Below are 6,137 nucleotides of genomic sequence, written 5' to 3'. Positions count from 1 at the left end.
GAAACACTGTTCCTAATTATAAGATATAAGGAGTACAGAATATATCTTCTGACAAACAATCATTTTTGCAAATAAGCAAAGCAACATTGCTAAAATTATGTGCACTTAAGAACACACACCACAAGTATCCAATGGGCCCCAACATTCACAGGGCACACCCACATCTACTCCACAGGAAATTTCATCTGTGGGAGGGGTTTAAGAGCAAGAAAGTAATACTTAATCATGTAAGATATAAATGTTACACTAGGTTCTGATTTAGTGGAGTACACGTGGACTTGGAGGAGTACACGTCATTTGTGACCAGCTACATCAACAAGTGCACCAATGCAATGTCTCTAAGACATCATCTCACGAACCAACCAGAAACCATGGATTACTGCAGACCCGAGACTCTGCCTTCAGAGCAGGGGACAAGGTGGCCCTAAGAACAGCAAGGGCCAAACTGTAGCGGGCCATCAGAGATGCAAAGCGCGCACACGCCCAGAGAATCCACAACAACTTCAGACACACGGCGCATGTGGCAGGGCATACAAGCCATCACCAACTACAGGACATCATCACCTGCCTGTGACAGTGACAGCTCCCTTCCAAATGAACTGAACAGCTTCTACGCATCGTTCTATGCACAGTTCAACATGCAGAATGATGTGACTGCGAGGAAGACCACACCTCCTCTGTACAGATGTGGTCAGAAAGACTGCGCGTGTTTTCCCGCGGGATGCCTCAATTTAGAGCGCGGCGTGCCGCGACTTGCCGTAAGCAACATTCGGGAATTTAAATAAATGTGTTGTGCTTCACTGAATATCCGCCAGATGGCGCATGGAAGGACTTTATTTAAACGCCGGACCAAGTACTGTACAACGAAGAATTGTGTATAATTACTTAGTCTAAAACAATATTGTTCCCAATGCTGAAGCAAACATGAATTTTATTTTGCTTTACAACAGATCTGTCATGATAAATGTGTGTTTATGTGCTTCATATTTTTTTCATAATGATGAAATGAGATGCCCAAATTCATGCTTTAAAATTCTTAATAAGTTTCTTATATATTTTTTGTAATGTCTTAACAGGGACAAAACAGTGAAAGACATGGCAATGCCTTGGTTTAAATGGTGTTGAAATTAATTTAATTTCCTGATAGTAGGCTATCTGATAGTGTTAACTATGCGAATGTCCTGATTCGTGAATATGCCAACATATCTTATTTAAAACGTAAAAAATGTGTCGACATCATCAGAAGACATGAATGAACTATATATATATTATATTATTAAGTAAATATTATCTTATGACCACAAACTTTTTCGGGCTTTTTATAATAATCATCATATTTGCTGTTTGTGTCCAGCATTTAATAATTATTTCATCCATTATTTAACCACGGCTGGAAATAATAGCTGGAATGTGATGTGATTGTGAATTTATGACTGAAATAAAGCAGTTTGTCTTTTGTGAATACTTTCACTTTACAAAAGGCAGCGTTTTTATCAAAAGGTTGATAAACGTGTGTTGTACAGTATATACACCGCGACAGCGCGCGCAGTTAATCACTTCTCACCTTTCATGTAGGTCTGCTCGGACTAATTCGTTTTAAACCCCTCAAAACTGCGTATATATACAGCTCAAAACCTCCATCAGTTATTAACGATAGCATCTATTTAGAAAAAATGCCCCAGTGATTTCGGAGCTTCAGGAAATCTCCCGGCGCTCTGCACATAACACAGGGCCAACTCATGTCAGAAAGAATTTATAAACGGTTTCTAAACGTGGGCTATTGTTTTTTTTACTTATAGTATTTGTTAATTTAATTTAAATGAGGTTTGGGCTCAGGACTTTGATTCGGCATCGTGATTCTCCTCTTTAATTTACTCCATAGTTTTAATCAGCGCTCAGCCGCATGCATGGAGTTTTCCAGAGCGCACCGGCAGAAGTAGACTAATGATTATGAACGCGTCGGGAAAACAGCAAGCAGACTGACTCTGACCATTTATAAAAACGTTTGCGTTCATTTTCTGACGCGCTCAAGTTCACCAAAAACAATACAGAACAGCGCACCTTATTTGCTTTCAAACATTTATAAAATCACGTTTTTTCGTTATTGTGAGTGCGCTTAAATAAAAGTTGAGTCTTATAAAGGCATGTAGTCTTATATAGTTTTATTATATAGTTTTTGCACATTAATCAGAGTCCTCATCTGTTACATTTTTGAGGACAATAGTTTTTTTTCAGCCTGTCACGGCGTGCGCCCAAACCAATATCGCTCCTCGCTCACTAGTTAGGCGGCCTCCACTTCAGATATGCGAAGAAGCGGGGCTGCGGAATTAAGCACGAATAGTGAAGAAGAGCTCTCCTTGCTAAAGATCACGGGCTTCCAATCTGCGCTATAAAATACTCGGGGTTTGTTGGTTTACAGTGGATTTTACTACGCGGTGTGAAAGAGACGCGCGCACACAACGCGGAAGTGCGGCATGCAAGCGGGGCAAATGGAACGCGCCCCAGAGACTTCAAAGAAGAGAAAGCGCGAGCGGACGGAGGCAGGAGCTGCTGTCCGCGGATGGCCGTCGTACTCGTATTTTATAGCGCGGGGTGCAAACCCGAGATCATTGGCATGGATGAGCTATGTCCAGCTCTGTACCAGCATGTCATGTGGGCATTATAAGACTAAAAAGTGGCAGCTGGCACGCCTAAAAATAGACGCAGGTTAATTTTTTTATAGTCTAAATTAAAATCCTCCTCTTTAGTGCCTCCTATTCCTATTAATCCTATTGTTCTTTTAGTATCACTGCGTGTGCTTACAATGCCAGACAACATTCAAATGCAAATTATTCACTCTTCCCAAGTGTGAATCAGCTGTTCTCACCTATACATATTAACCTATACGTTCTCACCTAAAATGTTTAGGTGAAATTCCACCTATACAAGTGTGACAAATATGCAAAGAAAAAAAATAGGAAGGGGCAAATACTTTTTCATGGCACTTCACGTGTAGTCAGATTGTTCCACTGGGCTGAAACTGTGGCAGGTGGAGTTATAGCACTTTTCAAATCACACTTACTATACACTGATATGAATAACTTTGAATGATGAATACTACGTTAATATGATCTCGGGCTTGCTCCACATTATAAAAGCAAAGCGCGGAGTTTAGTCCGAGATCAGGGAAGTACGTGATGTGGTGGAAAATAGGCAGTGGCGGTTCTACACTGAATTGCTCCCTGGGCGAGACTCATTTACATTTAGGCATTTGGCAGATGCTCTTATCCAGAGTGACTTACATTTTTATCTCATTATACATTTGAGCAGTTGAGGGTTAAGGGCCGCGCTCAAGGGCCCAACAGTGGCAACTTGATTGTTGTGGGGTTTGAACCTGGGATCTTCTAGACCATAGTCCATTGTCTTAACCACTGAGCTACCACTGCCCCCCCCCCCCCTGTCAGCGCCACTTCTAACCAACCAAACCCCCTGTCTGAAGTCTGCTCGGTCTTGTTAATTTGTTTTAAAACCCCAATTCTGTGAATTCCCCCAGCAGCGAAACCGGTTTGATGACTTCACACCTGTTGTAAAGGTGAGATGGGGGATTACAGTAACTGTGGGTGCGCTTCACCTCGGAGCGCGCTGTCGCGTTGTATTCAATGAATAGACTAAAACAAAATCATGTTTGCTTCAGCATTGAAAACAACATTGTAATAGATTAACTTTATTAAAGATTATACACTTTTGTATTCTTTGTCCACACACGTGGGCAATTTTTTGATATTGATCCTTTCTCGATGCAGCGAATTTTCTGCGCAAATTAATAATAATTTCCATGAATGAAAAGCAGGAAGAAGAAAAGGTCACGCGAAAATAAGAAAAAGCTTTAGAGGTAAATGCCGTGAAATGCTTTAAATGAACAGATTCTGCCTATAACAGGTCAGGGACAGTGATGCTGGATCCAGCAGCGCACCACATCCCACATCATAATACATGCTGATGATGACCAACACGTCTTCCCTGATCTACCAGAGCCAAGTAAAAAGAATGGCAATCAAACAGAATAAAATTAGTAGCAGCACTAACTTGTGCTAGTTATTATGATGGTGGTCAATATTAATTGAAATAATGTTTCTCAGCATTATTTCGTGTTAATATTGACTACCATAATAATTAAAGAATAAAATAAAAAATATTGTCTTTATAGATTTATATGTTGTTTGTCTTGATGTTCTTTTTTTTCGTTTCTTTGACCCAATATATGTTCAGTGATACTTCAAATAACATGTTTAAATAGAATTGATTTCTGTATTGTGTTATATTTTTATACTAGTAACTGATGTTAAAAATGTATCTCTACATTAATGAGCCAATATATTATGGTGTGGGCTGCTGTGGGCCAGGAAGTCCAGGGACACTTTTTGGTCCCAGTCCGCCCCTGTAATAACGAATGGAGAAAGCGCAGTCAAAGCCCGGGGATTCTGTGTTCCGCGGGGGCCAGTCGTGAATAGCTGACACTCAGTGACAGCCAATGAAATTGAAGCATTTTTGCCGCTTTCCACGTGGTGTGGCGTTGCTTAAATAATATCCGTATAATATCTGTATATCCTATAAAATCGTCCAGACCCTGGTTCGAATCCCGCTCTGGGTGAAAATGTAATAAATGTGAATCCTTTGTTTTACACTTTTTGTGAGGTGAGTGCTAATGTGTTTCATAGCTTAAGAAAAAAAAATTCTCAATTGCAAACATGCATTTAGTACTGAAGCATAAATTGATAATGAAATGGCTATATCGTGGTATTTTAGCGAATAGCACCGGAATTTTGAGCACTGGCTGGGAATCGAACCCGGGTCTCCCGCATGGCGGGCAAATCACCTACCACTGAGCCACCAGTACCCGTCTGCGTTTAAAGCGCATAAATATAGTAGTCCTTTTGCACGGGTGCGTTACAATAATTATAATAATAATAATTTTGGAGAACTACTACTAATAATAATCAAATTCAAATTCAAATTTTATTTGTCACATACACAATCATACAGAGTACAATATGCAGTGAAATGATTTTGTGCGACATAATAATAATAATAATTCTGAATGAAAATGAAGAATAAATACATATCAGTTTGAGCTTGACACGTTTATGAGCTCTGTCGCTTGCCGTCAATGGGCGCCTAAGAGACATAACATTTTTCGGCTTCAGTAGACACACAATACTTTAGACTGAAACACGACTGCCCCCTACAGGTATTGAAGGGCATTTTCACAGCTTGCCGCGCGCACTCGCGGCAAGTCGTGGGATCCCTTTTCCGAAAACGTGCGTTTTTTGAGGCCAGATATGTATTAGAGAAAATATTAGAGAGAGTATTAGAGAGAGTATAAGAGAGTATTAAAGAGAGTATTAGAGAAAATATTAGAGAGAGTATTAAAGAGAGTATTAGAGAGAGTATTAGAGAGTATTAGAGAGAGTATTAGAAAAAATATTAGAGAGAGTATTAGAGAGAGTATTAGAGAGAGTATTAGAGAAAATATTAGAGAGAGTATTAGAGAGAGTATTAGAGCGAGTATTAGAGTGAATATTAGAGAGAGTATTAGAGTGAATATTAGAGAGAGTATTAGAGCGAGTATTAGAGTGAATATTAGAGAGAGTATTAGAGAGAGTATTAGAGTGAATATTAGAGAGAGTATTAGAGAGAGTATTAGAGAGAGTATTAGAGCGAGTATTAGAGTAAATATTAGAGAGAGTATTAGAGAGAGTATTAGAGAAAATATTATAGAGAGTATTAGAGAGAGTATTAGAGAGAGTATTAGAGAGAGTATTAGAGCGAGTATTAGAGTAAATATTAGAGAGAGTATTAGAGAGAGTATTAGAGAAAATATTAGAGAGAGTATTAAAGAGAGTATTAGAGTGAGTATTAGAGCGAGTATTAGAGCGAGTATTAGAGCGAATATTAGAGAGAGTATTAGAGTGAATATTAGAGAGAGTATTAGAGCGAGTATTAGAGTGAATATTAGAGAGAGTATTAGAGAGAGTATTAGAGAAAATATTAGAGAGAGTATTAGAGAGAGTATTAGAGAGAGTATTAGAGCGAGTATTAGAGTGAATATTAGAGAGAGTATTAGAGTGAATATTAGAGAGAGTATTAGAGCGAGTATT

This window comes from Clarias gariepinus, chromosome 21 (assembly GCF_024256425.1).
Source record: "Clarias gariepinus isolate MV-2021 ecotype Netherlands chromosome 21, CGAR_prim_01v2, whole genome shotgun sequence".
Classification (NCBI taxonomy): domain Eukaryota; kingdom Metazoa; phylum Chordata; class Actinopteri; order Siluriformes; family Clariidae; genus Clarias; species Clarias gariepinus.
Note: the sequence above shows the minus strand (reverse complement) of the source record.